This window comes from Corvus moneduloides, chromosome 1, assembly GCF_009650955.1.
Source record: "Corvus moneduloides isolate bCorMon1 chromosome 1, bCorMon1.pri, whole genome shotgun sequence".
Lineage (NCBI taxonomy): Eukaryota > Metazoa > Chordata > Aves > Passeriformes > Corvidae > Corvus > Corvus moneduloides.
The window spans coordinates 119752067-119773674 of NC_045476.1; the positions used below are offsets into that span (position 1 = coordinate 119752067).

A 21608-nucleotide genomic window follows, 5' to 3' on the forward strand; every position below is an offset into this window, starting at 1 on the left:
AAATTTGGGGTTAAGTCACAATTTTTAATTCACAATTGAAATGTGAATTTGGGAGATTTTGATGAGAAAGCCAGACTGTGTCCAGCCGCCCTCCACGTGCCGTTGGCAGCAAAGGAGAGAAGTTCACAGAACTCCAAATACAGTCACATGCTAAGATACAACCTAGGGCATCTTTCCTTCAGAAACCAGGGATAGTTCTGCTGCTCTTATTTACAGTCCATGCAAAATTCCCAGACAACAACAGTTCTGCAAGTGTAAGAGAGTCAGTGGAATTGCTCAGAATAAAAGCAAATCAGAAATAGGCCTGGCATGGCTTCCTTTGGCCTTGGAGCGATCCTCTAGTCATTCTTCTGGGAATGAGTAATGCTGGGCATGGGCTCTCCCATTCATCAGTGAGGCTGTGTTGACTGTGAAAACTCAGAACTGTAGGTTAATCTGAAGCACAGAGCAAACTGAACAAACACAGCAGTAGTGGTAGATACAGTGAGAACATAAAGGGAAATTTTGAAGCAACAGAGAAAAGTTCAGGCTGAGGTGACTCAGTTGCTGAGCATTTACCTTGGCCCAGCAAGCAAGTCTGTAAATAAAACAGTGTATTAATACACTGGCATACTTTCAGCCATTGCTGTTTCAGCAAAAAGCACTTATGGCCTGACAGATATTCATGTGTTTGCAAAGGCCAAGTGCCACGAGGTGACATCAGCCCCAGGGTCTCTCTGGACCCGGCTGACTGAAGGCAGAGGAGAATCTTCCACTGGCTTCCAGAAATGTTAGCTCAAGACCTACGGGCATGTGGAACAGAAAACAACAAGCATCTGTCACCTCAAAGGCAGGGAGCTGGCAAAGTCAGGTGTTGCATTAGCACTACTTGCTGTGGTTTAAAAGGATTTAGCTTAAAAAACATGCCTTTGGATGCTCCTGCAGCATGCTGGGACTGAAAATGTGTACTGTTTTATGCCTGTTTTTCAGTGGATTTTTTCCACTGCAGTAGTTTTAGGTCTTTACTCTCTCCCTCTGAATCAAGAGGAACTGGCATCTCACTGCCCAAAAACGGGCAGTAAATCACGGGGTCTGGTCTTGTAGCTGCAGAGTGGCTGCAAGGTAACACATGGGACCACCCCAGTGCCGTAGGCACAGCTACGGACAAGCCAGCATGCTGTGTCTTGTTGTCAGGTTCTCCTGTTCCTTGGAGGGAGGGGGAAGAACACAACCCAAAAATGAGGAGAATAAGGCTGCCTTTTAGTCCTTTGGTTTCTAGATGATTTTTGTGGTATAGGAACATGAAAACAAATGCAAGGATGAGCTCAGGGTGAGATCTTCAGACCAAAATCACCCTGACACAAAGAGGGAGCAGCTTCCTTCAGGAGCTGTACCCACCTACTCATAGTCTGGAGGCTTCCCATCCGGCAGTATCTGTTCACACGTTTTGCTGCGTGCTGCTTTTCTGCTCTTTTGGCATCACTTTTGGGATCAGGAAACAAGAAATCTTCTGATGTTTGGCACAAAAAAGCAAAATGAGCAAATGTATTCCTGCAAGTCACAGGAAGGGGTGGAGGCAGAATCGCTCTGCTCTGCCCGTTGCCATGTGCCCTCTGGCTGGTGCCACTTCAGCTCAGCAGCTCCAGGGCCAAGGCTGGTGGAGCCATGGGCACAGGCAGCACCATGGAGAAGCAGCCACTGGCACAGCAGTGCAGGAGTGTGGCTGTGCTGCCGAGTCAGTGGCGGAGACGCTGCTGGCTGCTTCTGATTTACGGCTTCTGCCAGGGCACAGTGTGGCTCAGGGACAGCACAGAAATAGGCTGTGCAGACAAGGCTGCCTCTCTGCAGCAGCAGCAGGAGTGGGGCGGTGGAGACACGGCTTCCTAGGGTTTGTCACGCTGCTTTCGATTAGAAGTCTGTCAGGGAAATAGTCATAGATACCAAATCACAGCAGAAATCTGCAAGCACACGTAGGTGGTGAAATAGGGCAGCTACGGAATATGAAAATCCCTGGAGATGGCTTAGCAGTCTCAAAGGGAGCAAATATTTTCCTTATAAAATATTGCATAGGAATGCCTTGTGCTATTTGTAATGAAACATTTACAGTAAGCATTTGACCCCTTTTCTCTCCATGATTGCTCAACAACTAGACTCAATTCTTTATGGTTTCCCTTCTTAAAGTAGTCCATAAATGTTTTATATGAACACATTTCGGTCTAGGCATGCTCTTGAATGCTGTATGGCTTTAGTCTGGCATGTTTGCTTACCCTGATTTGATCCGTGTTCCCTCATTGCTCATCTAAACAACAGAAGTTATTTTTCTTCCATACTAGACCAGTGAGCCTGCACAGATGGGAAAATCATTTGTTATTACTTTCCTGAGAGCATACAAGTGACCACGCAAGAGATCTACGTTTCAGATAAGAAGGAATGCATTTATTTCCCCGACATGTTTTTATGCTGTCACAGACCCAAGAAAACCAAAGCATCCCCTGTATTAAATTAATTCTCACAGAATTGTAGTGTTCTACTAGCCACATGTTACAAGTGAAAAACATGGAACAAAGAAGTGAAGATGTGTTCTGCTACAAGGTCTTCTTCAGCAGTGATGTTTCTTTTCTTTTTTTCAAAATCTCTTCTTCTCATAATCAGTGAAAGACCACAATCATAAAGCAGGAATTTTTATTTTTCTGTTTCTGTAGTCAAATCTCTGTAGTGAGATTTTGGGGTAGATGAAGCAATGAATTCTTGACTTGTTGAATGGATCCAGTGCTTACTCCACCTGATTTTCTGGAACAAAAGATTATGTCAGTCTGTGTGTCTGTCCATCTCTCTGTCTGCTTGTGCTGGTGCATGCTCTTTATTTTCACTTTCTTAAGAAGTGATTTCTTTGCTCATATTTCGCTAATCGAGTACGTTCTATAGATCAATTTTCATTACATTGCATTTCTGCCTCACTGGTTATGAGGAATGAGCCATGAACTGTGGACCATATCTCATCCTGGCCAGGGGAGATAATCAAAGAGATGGTTAAGTCAGGATCCTATACAGTGTGATAATACTAAGCAATAATCCTTTTTTTTTATCTCTCTCCCTTTTCTGACCCCTGTGAACATGACTTATTAATCAGAACTTCAAATGAAAGAGGAGGAAGAAAATAAAACTATGTACAGTGTCATATTGTGGCTCAAATTGACAACATTGTGATCCAAGTAATCCTCTCTTGGATTCAAAATTGCAGTAGAACAAACCACATTTTTAATCTTTTAATTAGAAATTTTTAATCAGAGTCATGTGAAGTTAACTTGATACTATAAAACCAGAAATGTGATGCTTAGCAGAGGTAGGTCCTGAACAATTTGTAAAAAACTGCCAAGAATCTTCCGTTGATTTTTGAAGGAAAATATGTGTGGAGAAAGGACTTCTGTTTTACACTGCTACCTGAGTCTTATCTGAAAATCAGAGATTGCACCGAAACAATGGTGCAATCCATTGTGTACTTCAAAATGATCAGAAAACAGCTGTGAATATGTTTATTTTCTGTGCTTTATTTTGCACTCCTTTGGCATACCGAAGTGTTGATTTACTATGCATTAGAGCCCTGCTACTCATGAATCCCAAGTCTCTGAAAAATCGTTGTATTGATTTGCTATCCATAAGACTTAAGTTCTTTTTACTCAGCTCTGGGAACTGAATGTAGAGGATTCAAAGTTTAAAAGTCCTGAGTACTGAAATATCCCCTCTTCTTTTTCTTGCAGAAAATTAGTGTAAGATCACAAGAACAGATACATTGGATCACATTCAAGGCCCAGCTAGTTCAGGATCCTGTCTCTGGCAGCAACAAATATTACCTACTTTGGGTAGAACACAGAAATAGGCGGTAATATAGAAACATTCTCTTAACATAGTTACCAGCCCTCTGTGACTGCAGCTGCAGATGTGACATCTTGGGGTTCCACTGCCTCTCTGGATTTTTCTTCCATTAATGTATTCAATCAATTTTAATCCTTTTAGGCTCTTAGACCCATAAGATCCTGTGGCATTGAGATCCACAGCCTAGATACCTGTTGTGCAAAAACCACATTTGTTCTTGCATCTCTTCTCAGTCTGCCACCTAAATCTGTGTGTTTTACCCCAAATTCCTTTATTCTGGGCAAAAGCAAACAATTACTCCCAAATTATTTTTTCAGGTCTGGTCAGGACTTAATAGAAGTCTCTATCATATTCCCTCACTTGGCCTTTCTCCTGGCTGTAGAGAGTCTGTTTGTCAGTCCTTGAACAGAAGAGGTGACACATTTTTGGTCTGGCTGGTTGCTTCTTTGTGTAGCATTTCTTCTGTCATTATATATTTTTAACCGAGAGTGGGAGAGAGAAACTAGATCCAGATGCACTATGAATTTATATGTGTTATGGCATAATGATAAGTAGCATAAGAATGTTGTGCACAATAAAATCATAGAGTGGTTTGGGCTGGAATGGGCCTTAAAGACCATCTAGTTCCAACCACCCCTGCCATAGGCAGGGACTCTTTCCCCTGCACCAGACATTATGCCTGTTTCAGACAATTCAAGGCTTATGGAAATAAGGGAAATATTGACTGACACATCACACTGACTGACATGATGTGGCCCAGCTGGGGTTTCAGGCTCAATTTTTGCCTTCGACTCCTCAAACCCTGGTAAAATTTCAAGCTTCTACTTGAAATGTTTCTGGTTCTACCTTGGCACAGATCATTTCAATTCAAATGTAAGAGCTAGGAAAAACGGGAAAATACTGATTTATTTGTTTGTTTGTTTGTTTTGTTTTGAAAAACTTTTCAGCATATCTGTACAACTGAAGTTCTTCCATGCCAAAACCTGAAGTTTACCATGGAATAGCTCCAGTTACTGAAAAGGACTTTGAGTGTTTTGGTAGAACTAATTGTGTGACTGATTTAAGTCAGCCTACAGAGCCATCACTGCACAGAAATGTTTGTTCTATACAGGGGGTGGCAAAGTCAGGCACCACAGAGAGGAGTGCATTGAAGCTACACTGAAGAACGTCTTGCAGAAATACTTGATTGGGTGTCCCCAGGTGAAATGCCTGCAGATGTTATCCAGAGCTTTGTAGCTTGTAGCCAAGGACACGCGGTCCCTGAGTTATGTTTCATGTATCTAGGAGTAACAATCAGTCCTCAGGTTACTGTGCCAGAGGTGCTCCCCATGGAGAGCAAGCTGCAAAGCCCTGAAATGGCACACAGTGTTTCCTTCTTGTTCCTCATCACCTCCTGTTGGCACAGGTGCCAACTTCCCTGCAGCCGGCTTTCAGTTCTCCTGAGTTTTTGTAGGGTGGAGAAGAGGGAGACCCAGAGCTCGGCATAGCAGAGTGTGATGTGATGCAAGCTCAGATTGCTCCCCTTTGTCCCTGTTGGATCACAGAGACAGCAAGGCAGGGCTCTGGCAAGGCTTGTGACGAGTGACAGTCCTTGGGACATGGGGCCCTCTGAGCTGGGACCCCGCCCCACAATGGAAGACCAGCCCACTTTTGCCTTCAGGGTCTTGCTGCTGCGCCAGCAACACCTCCTGATGCGGCGGTGCATGGAGCAGCCCGGTGATGGACATGTACCTTGATGCCTTAGGTTTTAATTTTTATATTTTTCAAATACTGCACTGCCTAGTGTGTAACTCTGAAGTTTCTTGTAGCCTGTTAACTGCTGCTCTCTTATGCTGGTTAGACATAACAAGCCTCTCCAAGCCTGCTCTCCAAGGAGACCCAGATTGTCCTAGGCCCAAAATGTGTAAACCAACATCTTAAGAAGGGGGGTAAACTCGGGGAAATTACATCATTAACTGAAGTTTTAATTGGAGAATTAACCCTGATATGCAAATGAACCAAACAAAAGTGTGAAGAACCCGTGACCCAGGGTCCATCTGGGGTGTAGCATTTGGCCTGCCCAGGGTGTACCTTTGAAGGCCCTTCAAATAAATACCTACCTTTATTCCCTTATTCTTGTCTAGTCTCTGTTTTTAGGTGGCCTCTTCAGGCATCAAGCTGAGGCACACTTCTCCCTTGGGCAAAGGGAGCACGACTGTGTGTGGGCAAAGGACAGATAGCCTGCTCCAGCCCAGCCGCTCAGGCCACAGCAAAGCTTATCTCCTTTCACAATTTACTCTGCAACTGATGAAGCTGAGAGAAGCTTACTTTTGTGGACAGCTAATTTTTAAAACATAATAGGGTTGGATAGGGAAGAGTACTTGAGAGGGTTGCAGTTGTAATTCTTTTTTCTATTTACTTCCTCCAAAGCACATGGAGTAGTAAAAAGCAATAACTATTGTTATTGTGTATCTTTCCATGGGATCTCATTAGTATCAGGGCATCTGTAGTGCAATGAATTGTGAGTATTATTTGTTTACTAAACCATTACAAGCAACCACTTTTTTGGACAATTTGTAACAAAAATATATGTGTAGTTCTCTTCTTTCTTCCTCTCACCACTGCTACTCCTGGCTTTGCTCCCAGACAACTATCCTCATCAATACAGAAAATGTCCTTTATTACAAATCAAAATCAACACATCCCAATAATTAAAAAAATATTTTTGATGGTCTTTATTTATTTATTTATTTATTCCTGCCTAGTTTGAGTCTACAATGTATATTCTGTGTCTAGTACAGTGATACTTGCTTTCAAATTTCCAGCTTTACAAGTAATACCATGAAAGAATTATATTTCTTTGCCTGCAAATAAGTAATTAAAAACAGAATGATGGTTTTAAGAGAAAAGACTGATCTGACTTTCCTTATTATCGTCATTATCATCAAAAACTAGAGGCTCTTTGAGAGTAAAGGCCAATATGTTCTTGCATGCCAAATACTAATAAAATTCTGGAGTTATGTAGGTGTCTCTTTTGATTACAGGACTTTGGACAACTAATTACTTTTGAAGTAAACTTAAGCAAGACTTCGGGAATTAAGTTCTGGCAACAGAGATCTTGTTGAAACTCTGCAGGTGTGGAGCATGATGAACTCCTTGTCTCACCTGAAGAGCTCTGCTCACCTTTTGATGTCAATGGAAATTGGGATCTCCAAGCCCAGTCAGTAGAAGATGTGCTGACATGAAGATTTTGCTTCACATCAGCAGTGCTTTCTAAGGGGACTCACCTGGCTGTCCTCACAGGGCTGTTTTCTCCCCTGTGTGGCAGGTGCAGAAGCCACAAAATGGATTGGTTTTGTGAAAAAATAAACCAGATGATGCATTTACAAATAGAAATGCATTTAACAAACTTCAGGTGTTAAAGCCTTCAATCCACAGCACCAGCCCAGATCTTGTCCAGGATATCCCCTCCCTAGCACACATGTGGCCCTTATGTTCACCAGCACTTCCCTCTGCAAAGCCACTGCCTGCTCCTGCAAGCAGGGCCAAAGCCATGCCAAGGATAATACCCTTTGCTAAACAGCTGCCAAAATACTCAGCTCATTGCAAAATACAGTCCCTGACAATTTAAATATGTTGTTGCTGGAGTTACTGAAGTGCTGTGCTACCCACACCACTTAGTGACAGCAACAGGTACGTAGTGTGCAGGAGAGAAAGGAGGCCATGGGGTAGGGCAAGGATACAGGATATATTTTCTTATCATGACTGAGGGGGCAAGCTGCTCTTTTAGCATCAGCAAGGCACTACAAGGCCAGAACTATGGGAGTCTGCCCTTTGTAACTCTCCAGAGCTGTGCTTTTCTGCATTTGTGACAGCATTTCAAAAGAACTCCATTACATCCCGTATAAACTGAACTGCTTTTACCATCTCATACTAATCCATCTTTCTTCAGAGCCCTCTATTACAAGTTTAAATATGGTCACTGACATCACTGAAATAATTTTAGCTGCATTGATACATGTGTTTCCATCATTGATACGTTTCCATTCTATAGAAACAGCATGCCTGGATTTTCAATGAAACTCTGAAGCTGTAACTCTGATCAGCAGTCATGATACAGATCTCTAGTTCACTTCTTTCTTGTGCTATTAGGATGGCACAAATATATACATCTTTGTGTAAGTGACAACCAGGGAGCTTTTTAAGTTCAACAGTGATGGCATTTGCTCATGAGTCTGTTATTTCTCCCTTATTTCCTTTTAGGAGTGTTTCTCTCATATGACATTTAACTTAAAATGTTACTGTCTTTGTGGGAGAGAAAGCGACTTGTGGAGGTAGGCATTGCTTATGCAGATTGTTCAGTCCTGTGGGAAAAGGTTTAGTCACTTGTCATTAGTTTCCCTATTAGCCACTGTAATGGATTAGCAGTTACTACTTTGGAAATGCCTTTTCAAAAGTAATATTTAATAAAATGTCATATTTTATACAGCAAAATAATTTGTGAACCACTCATAGAAAATCTACAGCCTGACAGGGAAAACATGTGTTCGTTTTTGTTCCCTTACTATTAGTCACTACTGTGAGACACAGCCAAATGTGAGCGCATGGATAGTGCACGGAATTAATTTCATTGAGAACAAAGAAACACATGGTGGCAGCGTGAACAGTGTTAGGGGCTTTCAATGCTCTGCTGACTGGGATATTCAGCCCCCTGGACTCTTCCACAATTGTTAGTTTTATTTCTACAGATTCAATAAGACCTGATCCAGCTCTGTACACACAGTTCATTTACTTCTTGCATGGCTTGTTTCTATGGTAATACTAAAACAGGAGATTTCTGATTACTCATGCTTCCTTATTTAGGAAAAAACCCAGTCAGATGCCATAAACTAAATCGTTTTAACCTGTGCCACTAAGGAAGTGCATAACTTTGTGTCTGGTTATGGCAGTGCATCTTGCTGCTGTGATTACCCAAAGTGACCTCAGTTTTACAGGAAGAAAAAAAACCTGGGTTTTTTCAGATGAGACAGTTCTTCACTTGACCCCTCATTTCATTGTTGCCGCTCCTGACAGTCACGGAAAGAACAACATGGCTCCCTCCAGCATCTGTTACAGTGAGATGTGCACAATGTTTTCAAAGAGGAATTACCCTCCAAGTTCCAAGAGAAAACCACTGTAAAGGGAAAGTGTGGTTCAACACTGAGTTTCAATTCAGCTGCCTAATTATTCCCTCAGGGAGCAGAATTTCTTCTAGTTGTAATCATGGTAAGTCTGGCCTTTCAAAAGAGAAGATTTCCTGAATTCTGCATAGTTTGGGGGCCACCTGTAGAGGGTGAGGAGGCCTTGTATAATGGCACATTGCCATTAGCAACTGTTTGCACAGAATCAGAGTCATAGAATGACTTGTCAGACTTTTGCTGCTTTCCCTGAGGCTATTCAGGAACAGCACTTCCCACAGTGCCGTAGGGGTACCGGGACCAGCTTCACACTTGGTTAGGTACTATCTGTCTCCTCTGCTAAGTGCCACAGTGTCTGCTCACCCATCTGCTTCTGTCCCACAGATACCACTATGATCCCATGTCTGGGGAGGTGAAGTTTCCGAGGAAAGGAGATCTTCAGCCCTGCTGCTCTTCACACTCTCAGTGTATTTCCCCTGATTATCATCTGGTCAGTCCCAGCAGCTGGGGACTGTCCCCATCCACAGTGAGCCTCCTTTTTTTATACTATAACCACCATCTGAACAGCCTCCTGCCAGTCCACTACAACTGCTGGCTAATTTTTCTCTGCTGTTGATGACAACTATTAAATTAATCTTGAGGGGTTTGCTTCTTTCCCAACTTATGTAAAGACAATCCAACCCAGAAATCCTCATGGCATCAGGGAAGCCATCCCTGGCCTTGCAAAAGTCTTTCACAGACCCAGAGAGATTTAACCTCATGGTTTCAGCAACTTGATTAGCCAGGCTCTCACTGATAAAAAACTTCTTCCATCTAATGAAAGACAATCTCAAATCCTGAAACTTTAGGGTCGAAGGTGGCTCAGAAGAGACTGGCCAAGAAGGACTTGTGCACCCCTTTGGAAAATAAGGATTTGGCATACATTCAAGAAAGCATCCTAGTCAGAAAAAGATGTGGCCCTGACACGTGGTGCATGCTTAGGAGCTTCCCTGCAAAGGACCTTGGTTAATAGATACCATTGCATAAGTGCTTGTAAAGAACTTGAGTGTAGCATCTGGTTTTTTTTCCAAATGTTGCCAATTTCCTTTAAATGAATACATTTATCACAACTATCTGACTATTTCAGAGTTTGAAAAACCATTTGAGAAAACCATTTTAAAAGGCTATACTTGGGTCTGACCTCATAAAGGGGTTCTAACCCCTTAAATTAAATGCACTCTTAAAGCTCATTCATTCATTCTAGTGAGAGGGGATATCAGGGCCATGGAGAGGTTAGAGAAGAGAGATTGCTCTCCAGAGATGCTGGTAGAGTGGGCAAATATGCAGATATAGCTAAGAACCTAATTTTTAATTCTGGAACTGGGCTGAGACAATTACCACTCAATGCTGCCCTTCCCTGATGCAAGCAAGATGGGTGAGGACAGGACTGTGCCAAAAAGTCTTGCCTTGGTCCTACTGGAAATAATGGATTTGGATGGCAACACAAGCAAATTATCATATCCTGTATGAGTTGGGAACTGCTCTATTTGAGCCTGCCCTTGAGCAACAGAACACAGAAGGTGACGACCTTGAGTGAGACTTTGCAGACTTAACCCCCAACAATTTCTATAAAATATTAAGAGTGACAGCTGATATATCGCTCCTGTTCCACACACACCATGAAAAAATAGGCTGTGTGTATCCAACCAAACTATTTAATAGCCCACTAATGCATTTGGGCGTAGTTTTTTGAAGGCTTTGGCAGAGAAAAGACCTTCTGTAAAAACACAGTGCAACATATCTTTCAGGTTACCTTGTCAACACAATGCAAGGTGCAGCTTTCTCAGTCTCCTTCCTTCCCCTTCCCTCCCTGTGCTCTGCTCTGCTCACTGTGGCTACTGGAAAAGAAGTAGCAGAGACACTGTGTGAAATTGAGACCCTGTGACCTTCAGTATGCCGTGCCCTGGGAGACACACAGGTGTGTGTGCAGGGCTGCACACTTGCAGCATGATGGTGCACTGTAGATGAAGTTGGCATTTTATCTTATTCCTTGGTTTCAGATTAACTTTCATGGGCAGAGTCACCACCTGTGGACTGCTTAGTGCTTCCTGGCATATTGGGGGCACTTGGCCAAAAGTAAATAAACATCCCAACGAAGCAAGTAGGGAAAAGAGCAACAGTAAGAGATCATGGTTTTCTGAGGATTTCCTCAGATGTTTCTGGATACCAAACGGTAGGGTTTGACCAAATGCAACATTTTGTGGGAAATGTGGTTTGTGGGAAATGGAGGACAGTTGGTCAGGGGAGAAAAGGAAGGGGAAAAAAAGTCTGAAAACATTTTATTCAGGTAGAGTGGAAATTTTGCATGAGGGAAAAAAATCACTTTCTTCAACGGGATTTACAAAACAGCAATTTAAGCTATTTGTGGCTTTTAGGAAGTGCTATTACTTATCCTGAGACAAATTTGTTTTCTGTATATTCTGTAAACAAAGGCTGCTGCTATATATAGGATGTGTTCATTTCAACTCTATCCATTCCTTCTAATATCTGACATATTTTGGGATACTGTAAATAAAAGAGAAGTCACTATCCAGGAATTATGAAATAGTAAATGAAGAAACAGAGAAGCATCTGCAAATGAGATTGCTAAGTTTTATATTCAGATAGGTGTATTTACATGGATGTTTTAGTGTATGTCCTTGCTAGAAGACTCAACCACACGCTTGGCTTGTACTGGGTTTGTGTAATGGGTCAGATCCAAATGCTGACAGAAGAGCATCTAAATCAGTTCTGCATTAGAGAGACTGATGTCCCTTTTATTCCTCCTTTAACTGCACTCACTGCTGAAGATGATGCAGAGAATTAATTACAGCTATGAAGAATGAAAGGAAAGGGCCATACTCCCTCTTCAGCACTGGGTTGACATCAAGGAGGTTGCAGGGTCAAAGGAATTCAGGAAAAAGCCTTCGGTAATAAATTCTACTGAGATTACGTCCTGTAACCTAACTGCATCTCTTCAATCAGCGATTAGAGATCAAGTGTAAAGAGCTCTTAAAAAACTGAAAGCCATCGTTTCTTCCTGGAAGCAGAGTGCAGTTGAAGATGGATGCACTTGCCTGAGCTCTGAACAGGTCACAGTTGTATCTGTAGGTGCTTCTCTTGCTGTGTTTAAAGGAAAGATAGGACCCTAGCCTGTTGCTTCGACCTTTCCTTTGTCAACTTGGAATCACCTTCTGTTTCTTCACTTGCTGCAAAGCAGGTTTTGTTAAGAGATAGCCAGCAAACATCCAGTTTTAGAGATGAGACAAATGTTCATTTTTAAAACTGTTTTGGTAGGTAAAGACATTTGGTCAGCCCACCCCAGTGCCAGCTGCTACTTCCAGCATCATTGGTGGAATATGGCACAAAACCAAACTGGCCACAAACATATTGTTAGCCTGATCCAGGATGTCCGTGATACTAGGGAATGTGTGTGATCCTAACGCCTCTCTGCCAAGGGAAACAAAATTGACTGCACGGGGACTACAGCAACAAGTGACTGTTCTTGCAGCAATAGTTCTTGTGTTCGTGCTGGTGTTGGCATAAAACAGAAACCTGGGAAGCATCTGAGGGAAGGAAACACATGTCAGGATGTCTACACAGACAACAGCCTCCATGTTCTGGGACTGATAAATCCCCAGACTTTACATGGACCTCATAATGAGCCTCTCTATTTTTAAAAGTTCTCATTTCTGGGCATTCAATACCTGAAGGCTCTGAGAGATGATAACCATCAGACTGGGCTGTTTTGGCTTAGGAAATCACAGGTATGCAGGGTTCAGGGTGAGCCACGCTGCACACACAGTCCAGTGATGATGGACATGGAAACACCTGGCCATAGCTGGGACCAAATACACCTCTTATCTGGGACGCTGGGAGCCTCAAGCAGGAGAGGGGACCAGTCAGCAGTGACCTGCAGCTAAATCTCCAGGCCACAGGTACCCTGAGTCAGCAGGTCTCCTCACGGGCATTTAGACCAGTCTGGATGCACTCATAGGTGAAGTGGTGTTTTTTAGCTTGACTGTCTCTCTGCTCTGCAGCCTCTCTTCTGCACAATGAAGATTACAATTCCTGAAATACTTAGGCACATGCTGATGGCAAAATCATCCACCAGGGCCTCAAACACTGCTGTGTGGAACCCAGAGAAGACCTTACAAAAATAGCATATCTTTTGATCTTCAAACTCAGTTAAATGCAGTCTGCAGATGCACTGAAATCCTCTAATTGTTCTGCAGGCACAGAAATAGGGGTTTTGTCACTATGACATGAAGAAACAGGATTAGAACAAAATTCAGGTGTTTTTAGATGAAACAAAAGAAGCCAGAAAATCCCTTTGGCTTTGAGTGGTAGGTTTTTAAGGGGCCAACGACTCTGCATTACCTGAAAACACTTATATTTGGGATTCCCCTCTGCTCCCCAAGGGATGTCTGTGACCTCATGAGAGACTTAGCCTCCAGGCCCAGCTTCATACTTCTAGCATCATCTCATCAACAGCATGGCACTGTCACTGCTCTTCTGCCATGAAAGACTCAGCTGCCATGAGCCCTACTCTGCACCCTTCAGAGCAGAGGGTCCCAGCCCACTTAGTGGTGGTGAACCCCTCTGCACCTTGACTTCAGCCCTAAACTGCTCCTAGAGAAGGGAGTGGTCTCTTTTCCCAGCAATGAGAACGGTTGGAGACTCCATAGGCGTCCCTCATTGCATTTCCAGGCTGCTCTTTCTGTCAGTTAATTGGGACAGCAGAGCTGCTGTACCAGGTCGGTATGGGGTCTATGCATCCCTAGGGACATGGGGTCCCTTAAGCTATGCAGCAGGAGAAGTCCCATAAACATTGGAGAAGAAGCTGAATCTCAGCCCTGCTCCTTCACACAGAGCTGTTCAGAAGGGAATGGCACAGCTTCCTCTGACATGCATAAGCATAGAACAGCTTGGGTTGGGAGGGACTGTCCCCCCCATTTTAAATTATGTCTTCATGTAAATGATGTACCCTAACATAACTCCCGGGGGAAATACCAGGTGTCATTACAAGGGCAGGAAGACTCTGCAGTATTTCTCTTTTTCTCCGAGCCTTAATTGATAGTTACCATTACAAAAATAGGAAAAAACATCCTACACAGAGATCACCTCCCCTCAGCATTTATGGCTACATGACACAGAGCTTAACAGCACAAACCACTAGACTCCATGTGGGCAGAACATGACTAACAGTCCATCTGTGGAGCAAATAGCTAAAGATAGGCCTGACAGCTTCCCTGGCTAGCTCGGTTTTCGAGAGCAGGTGGGACGGTTTTGCCGCAGGGAGTGATTTCGGAGAGCCTGTGGAAATCAGCATCTCCTGCACAGCCGGCTCTTGCGCTCTGCCCCTCAGGCGGGTCCGACCGGCCTCAGAGCCGAGCCGTGAGGATTCAGCCGGCCAAGAGGGGCGATGCTCGGCATGCTTCCCAGCCCCGGCGTCGTCCGCCGGGCGCTCCAGGACCGGCGGCTGGGGGGAAGCCGCGGGGACTGCACGGTGCCGGGCTGCGCTCCTCTGGGAACCGCCGCGCCTTAACCTTGCACGAAAGGGAAAGGGAAAAGAAAAGGGAAAAATAAAAGGGAAAAAGAAAAGGGAAAAAGAAAAGGGAAAAAGAAAAGAAAAGAAAAGAAAAGAAAAGAAAAGAAAAGAAAAGAAAAGAAAAGAAAAGAAAAGAAAAGAAAAGAAAAGAAAAGAAAAGAAAAGAAAAGAAAAGAAAAGAAAAGAAAAGAAAAGAAAATTATAATCTAGAAATAATAAGTAAATAAAACCAACAACAAAGTAATAATAATAATAGCAGTAAATGCATCCAGGCGCGGGTTGGTGTAGTCGATCCCCACCGCGTGGAAGCCGCCCGGGCGCGGTGCTGCCGGCAGGGCAGGGCAGGGCAGGGCAGGGCACTGTCCCGCGGCTCCGGTGCCGTGCCCGGAGCGGCTCCCGTGGCACCTCCCGCGCGGGGCGGAGCGGAGAGGGGCGGGCGGACAAAGCCGGGCTGTCAGCGGGCGGGCGGGAGAAAGGAAAAGAGGCGGCTGCTGCCGGCGGGGAGCGGAGCAGGTGAGGCGAGAGCCGGGGCTGTGCCACGCTGGCACCGGGAGCGGCCGGGAGGTGCCCCGCGCCCGGGGGCTCTGGCGGGGCGGGCGCGGCTTTGTGCGCTCCGGGCGAGCGCCTCGCCCCGCGGGGGACGGGACGGGCGCGATCCCTTCAGCCGTGGGCAGCGCGGGGCGGAGGGCGGTGGTGGCCGGCGCTGTCTGATTCAGCCATTGCCTGTGGGGCCGAAAGTACTTTGGGGAAGGAGAGAAGAGCTTAGTATTCCCTGCTTAAAAAAAAAAAAAAAAAAAAAAAGGAAGTGAAATTTCAGCGCTGTGACGGGTGACGGTGCTAAAACAATCTCCTGACTCGAACCGAGTCCGCTATCCTGTGGCAGTGAAGCTGGAAAAATCCCTTGAGTATTATGCTGAGTTGCATCACTAGAGAGTAATTAGTATTTAGCGGACTGAAGGACCGAGAAGCGTGTTTGTGTGTTTGTTTTGTTGCTGTGAACAGTTGGGAAGCAGAAGAGTTGTTGGCTGGCTCTGTGGTGCGCTGTGTTTATGAATTTAAAATCCTTCAATATATAACCAGTTCGCATGTCCCTGCTCAGCTGCAAGCATCCAAAAGAGCTTCTGGTAACAGAGGCTTGAAAAGGGAGCTTTCCTTCATCGTGCTGCATGGTAGGAAAGCTTTGTGATAAATAAATCCTATTCTAGGGAAAGCACTTAAAAGCCTGATGATTCAGCATGCTGCATCCACTGACTAAGGGTGACAGTTCCTGCGAGGAAGGATGCAGCACTGTGGGCAGATATAAACATTACCTGAAGCTACAAGCTTCCCATGCAGTAGTGCCACACGTGAGGTTGTGTCAAAAATAGAAAAAAATGACGCTTCCCCCCCCCCCCCCCCCCCCCGCCAATACCACCAGTTTTTCACTTTAAACAGCTTCTTCTGATAATTCAAACAAACAACCCTCTGGTGCTTTCTGTGGTGAGTGAGTTATAGTCCTTTTTGTCATTGCTTCCCAAAGGGATAGTTGCCTTTTATCTGTGGCCCCAAACTGTGTAGCAAATGAATAGAGGCTAATAATATAATAATATTATAATAATAGCTCATAACTTAACATGGCAAGAAATCTAAAGCTGTAAAGAAGGTGGAAACTTTTTACAAGAAATACTGTGACAATTTTGCTGTCTTTTAAGAGAAGACAAACACTGAGACTGAGATGACATTTGAGAAGTGGAATAGCAGAATAGTATTTCAAACAAAGCCTCATGCAGCTCAAAGGTTATTTTGGTAAGTTGCACTTGCTCTTCAAAAGACAATCTCTTTTAAAAGTCAAATGAACCGTATAAAAGCTTGTACAGGAACACTATTGTGGGGTGAATCTAGTCAGGGTTCTGACTGCTTCCATGAAGAGCTAAGTATTTAGAAGTATCATCTCAAGGGCATGTTGAGGTTATGTATTATTCACCAGCTGTATGAGCAACTGTACACACTGTCATGTCAGGATGCCCAGGTCACGAGCTGAATGCTCTCCAAATCCTCGGCGTACACACACTCGCTCTGTGTCTTTGCTCTGAGGTACAGGGGCTCCTGCTTTAATCCTTGTTTATGTCTTTATGTGCGGGGTGGGCCTTTACCCAACGAGTGAGAAGATACAAAGAGCACAAACTGTCTTTGTCTCACACAGGGGTCGTCAGCAACCATTGCTGAGATTGAATGGCTTCTTGTTAGTGAAGCCCTTGCAGTGAAAATCATCCCTGAAGTGGAGGGACAGGAGGGTTATGACCCCTTAACTCACCTACTTCCTTATCATGTGGGTGAAGTGTTTGAGTTACAGGAAACTCTCCATCTTTAAAAAAACACTCAAGATTTATGTTACTGCTGCAGTAGTGAAGTTTCATGCTGTCCCTAGCAGGGAAAGTTGACTGAGATGCTATATAATCTATTTAGGTTCAACCAAGGGCTTCACAAATTATTAGCCGTTGATGAATTTGACTTTTCCTGAGAGCAAGCCTGCCTCAAACTTAGCCTACAAAATCCATGAGCTACTTCAGTTTCCTAAGGAGAAAAGATCAGCTTATTAAGAGAGGAAGGGGTCAGAGAAAGCAGCAGGTGGGGTACTTAATGTCTTGCAGGCTTGGTGTGTATGAGACACTTATGCCTTATGGAGATATTTCAAAGACAGGAAAATGTAAATAGTTTTCTATAACCTCACTTTGTGGCATGTGTCATGGGACAATGGTATAACTTGGCCCATTGTCCTGTTAGGCTGTATCAGAATGCCTGGTGGTCAGGTTTGGTCATTTGGTGGTGTCTTCTGCTTATTTAAAACCTTTGGCATTTGGCCACTTACCAGGTACCTGTTCAGGTGCCTGGAGCTCCTGGAGTTGGTCCAGCAGAGGGCTATGAAGATGACCAAAGGGCTGGAGCATCTCTCTTATGAGGAAAGGCTGAGGGAGCTGGGCCTGTTCAGCCTTGAAAAGAGATGACTGAGAGGGGACCTCAGCAATGTCTGTCAGTATCTGAAGGGAGGATGTCAAGAGGATAGAGCCAGGCTCTTCTCGGTGGTCCCAGGCGATAGGATAAGAGGCCATGGGCAGAAACTGAGGCACAGGAAGTTCCACCTGAACATGAGAAAGAACTTTATTGTGCAGGGACCATGCAATGGAACAGATTGCCCAGACAGGGTGTGGAGTCTCCCTCACTGGAGAGACTGACTCAAGAACTGGATGCAATCCTGTGCCATGTGCTTTAGGATGACCCTGCTTGAGCAGGGAGGTTGGACCAGATGGCCCACTGTGGTGGTTTTCCAACCTTACCCATCCTGTAATTTTGTGATTCTGTGATTCTTGAAGGTTAAGTCCTCCTGTAGCATGCCACTTCCTCTGAGAAGCAAAAGGGTCTCTTGTGCCACCACTACTGCTTCTCAGGCAGGAGAAGCTTCCTGTCAAGAAGGGCAGCAGGCATCATTCACTTGGGAGGACATTGTCTGAAGTGCATTGGAAATAACCTGTGCATTGATGATGCTGACTGGTAGTCTTGGGCTGGGATAGTTATTTCAGCCTTATGATTTTGTTTGTAATGGCCTCTATTAGTTTTAGTCTGATACTCTAAATCTAAGGCCCTCCTCTTATGATAGAACTCTCAAATCAGGTTTCTTTCAGCTCTTACAAGTCCAAGTATTCTCAACTATTTATCATTGTCTCTTCTGGCTATCTGGCATTTTTCTGTATTATTTTTGAAAATTCTTTCAAATTCCAGTGAAATATTTGGAGGAGTTAAAAAACAAATTATATCCTCTCCACCACACCACACCCACTCTCCCAAATGGATAACCACAATAATTTATTGTTGTGGTTTAACCTCAGCAGGCAATTAAGTACCATGCAGCGGCTCTCTCCTTGCCCCCGCAGTGGATTGGAAAGGAAAAGTAAACCTTATTGGTTAAGAGCAATTTAAGGTTTGAAACAAAATATAGTAATAATAACAAACTACTAATATTAAATGCTGTCCTTGCTGTACTCCCTCCTGGATTCTTGTGCGGCTCCTCAGTTGCAGAGCAAGAGATACTGAAAAGTCCTTAGCTTAGGGTAAACACTGCTTAAGAATAACCAAAACATCCGTGTGTTATCAACATTATTCTCATACTAAATCCAAAAACCAGGGCACAGTACCAGCTACTAAGAAGAAAAAGAAATCCCTCCTACCCAAACTGGGACATTTAATAGTTGAAAAACAAACTTGTGGGCTTTCAAAATTACTACAACTTTGGCTGAAACATATAATTCAAATTTACCTTAGAATAGCTTTTATCCTGATCCTTTTTCCCTTAAGCCTCGAGACACTGAAACCTTAATACAGTCAAGTTTTATTATTTAAATAGCTTAATTCCAAAAGAGGGAGAAACATTAGACTAATGCAATTAGGTGAGTGGAATGCATTTTTCCCTCAGGCAACTCTGGAGAGTGATACTATATCATGTTAAAAACTGCAAGTGGTTGTGTCAGAGCGAGTTGGGCTGGGCAGATGTTGGCATGAAGCACGGGAGGGAGAACTCTCTGCACAGCTGATTCAGAGCCCCAGTGGGGGCATGTTGATAGCATTGCTCTGAGTCACAGGGGGCCCAAAAAACAACTCTGGCATGATGGCTCACATGGTGGTGTTGGGTGAAGTTTAAGTGAGATCCTGAGCCTTCCAGTACCTTTATGTATAATATTTATTTTACTGCAGGTACAGGTACACGTGTGCGTACATAAAAGTCTGTTTTGGCCCAGCTCCTCTGAGCAAAGCTACAACTGCTCATGTGAAATCCTTGCAGTTTCAGTGGGGCTTGATTTGTCACTGGTGGAAAGGTGAGGGGATTTGGGCAATTCCCTCTACGGCTTTTGCCACGTGGATCCTGTGTATCCTCTCTGCTGATGGCCTCCACTGCCTCTGTCTCCAGGAGCAGTGAACCTGAAGGCTGAACTCTGGCAGAGCAATGGATGCTCTCGCGGCAGCAAGAGAAAGTGGGGTTTAGTCTGCCTCCAGGAAAGGTGGGGAAAGAGCCTCAGGCAAGGTGTTGCTTTCAAGGGGTTTGAAAAGACGCTTCACTGACTGTAAGGAAGCAGCAGTGACTCGTCTTCTGCCTTTGGGAAAGTCAGATGAGAGGAAAGGGTGCTGGCAGCAGGGTTCAGGAGCGGGGAGAGGAGAATGCAAAACCTGAACTGCAGGGAAAGGATCCCGAAAACAAGAATGTTCTAGGAAAGCTGTCAGGGAAAGCATTTATCATATTATTATTTAATTGGATCTCAGAACAATTTCACGTTGTGTTTGTCCCTGATGAGCTGGAGCACAGCCCCAGCGCGCAGTCGCAGGACAGGCAGGATTAAGGCACAGACCTGTTCTGGGAGCAGTGCCCAGTGTCAGCAGCCAGCAGCAGGGCTACCCTGTGCTATTTATATTACGGCCATGACCAAAAAGTGTTTTAAAAGTACCAAAGGAAAGCAATCCTGCTAACAGAGGCCCTCTAGCAAGAGAACGGCTTCAGGAGGAGCAAGTATGCTGAAAAATGATCAGCAACTGCTGCCCTAAAGAGGGGACGTTTCTTCACAGTGCTCCAAAAAGATGCCCAATGGTAGTGAAGAGGAGGAGGATGTGATAGAGAAGATGAAAACATGACAAAATTTGTGGGAAGAGCCTCAGTGATCCTGGCTGAATGCCTCCTCAGTCCCAGAAACTCTTTTGTCTCTTGTGCTGAAGAGTTTTACAGTCAATCACTGGGCCTTTAAAGGCCACAGATTTCAAATTTGTCCTATTTAAAGTTTAGGAATGGTTCTCTTAATAGGAGCTTAATCTTTAACCCGGTCTCTTTTGAGAATGGCTCACTGTGTTACTTTTTCCCCTTCTGGGAAGAAGCCAGTAGTATTTCTTCAGCAGGGCAATTTCAGATATTGAGTACACCATTTATTTGAGTCTACTCTTTTCCTTAAATGATAAAATTAGTAGGGTCCTACCACTGGATAATCTACCATATGCAAAAATGAAAAACTTCCAGGTTGGTCTAATTACCAATGCCAAACCACATAAAAATGTCAGGTTGTCAGAAAATAAAAATCCTGCATAAATTTGACAGGTAACAAGGATGTAACTATAGAGGTCTATCAGCTATAAGCTTCAGACACCTAAATTGTCTTAATCTAGTAAATCTTGATAGAATCATTACAGTCTGCAGGGGAAATCTGTCTCTCGTCTCTCTGCATGGTTAGTTTGTACAACCTGTAATGTGAAATGTCTGAATATCTGCTCAGGCTGCTCCTTACAGTAGAGTTTTATTAAAATAGGCTTTGATCTGATAACCATTTTATGCCTCAATTAATACTGGGTTGAATATAGACTAGTAACAATCTCTTCAGAGAGTTTGAATGACACTGCAAGCAATGCGTGTCACATTTTATCAAAGGAAAACAATGTGTTTTGTTTGGCTTTGCTATATTCAGACTAAGTAGAAACACTCATTCTTGAAGCTTCTTTGCAATATGGCACTTGAAACTAACCTTGGATCTCATGACTCATCTCTGCTGGGATTGTGGCATCCCTTACAGTTCTGAATCCAAGAATATTTGTGAGCCAGATGCAAAAACACAGACTAAGAAGCAAAATGGAAGCAATAGATGAATACCTCTCTTGATTTCCATCAGAGTCTGGAATTCTTCCTGTCTGATATTAGTTCAGAAGACACTGTCTTGCAGGAGTACCTGAAAATGCAAATATTGTTTGGCAGCGTTTAAGTCTTGTGGATTTAGTGGCCAAATAAACACATTTCCAAGCACCTGCAGGTATTGTCTGCTGTGCTTTGTAAAGTTGGAAATGGCTCCTTGGCAGATGGCATGAGCACATTGTTAGTATTAATAGACCCATACACAAGGAGAACAGGGGACTTCTGTTGGTAATTAAGCTAATCACAGAGGCAGCAGAGAGCTCCTGTCTTATCACTTATCACTGCTTAAATTTCAGCTACCAGACTGCACCAGCAGAGCAAATAGTTTCCTTGGCAT

At 43.9% G+C, this 21608-nt stretch overlaps 1 protein-coding gene across 1 annotated transcript in view; it reads left to right on the forward strand.

Moving 5' to 3' along the window:
• Positions 1–15072: 15072 nt before the first annotated feature.
• The window catches only part of MAPRE2 (microtubule associated protein RP/EB family member 2), a 99412-nt gene continuing 92876 nt past the window's right edge, over positions 15073–21608 (forward strand). The window contains exon 1 of the mRNA XM_032124787.1: positions 15073–15090. The gene's annotated coding sequence lies outside the window, so the exon portion shown is untranslated. The remainder of the gene's footprint in view (positions 15091–21608) is intronic.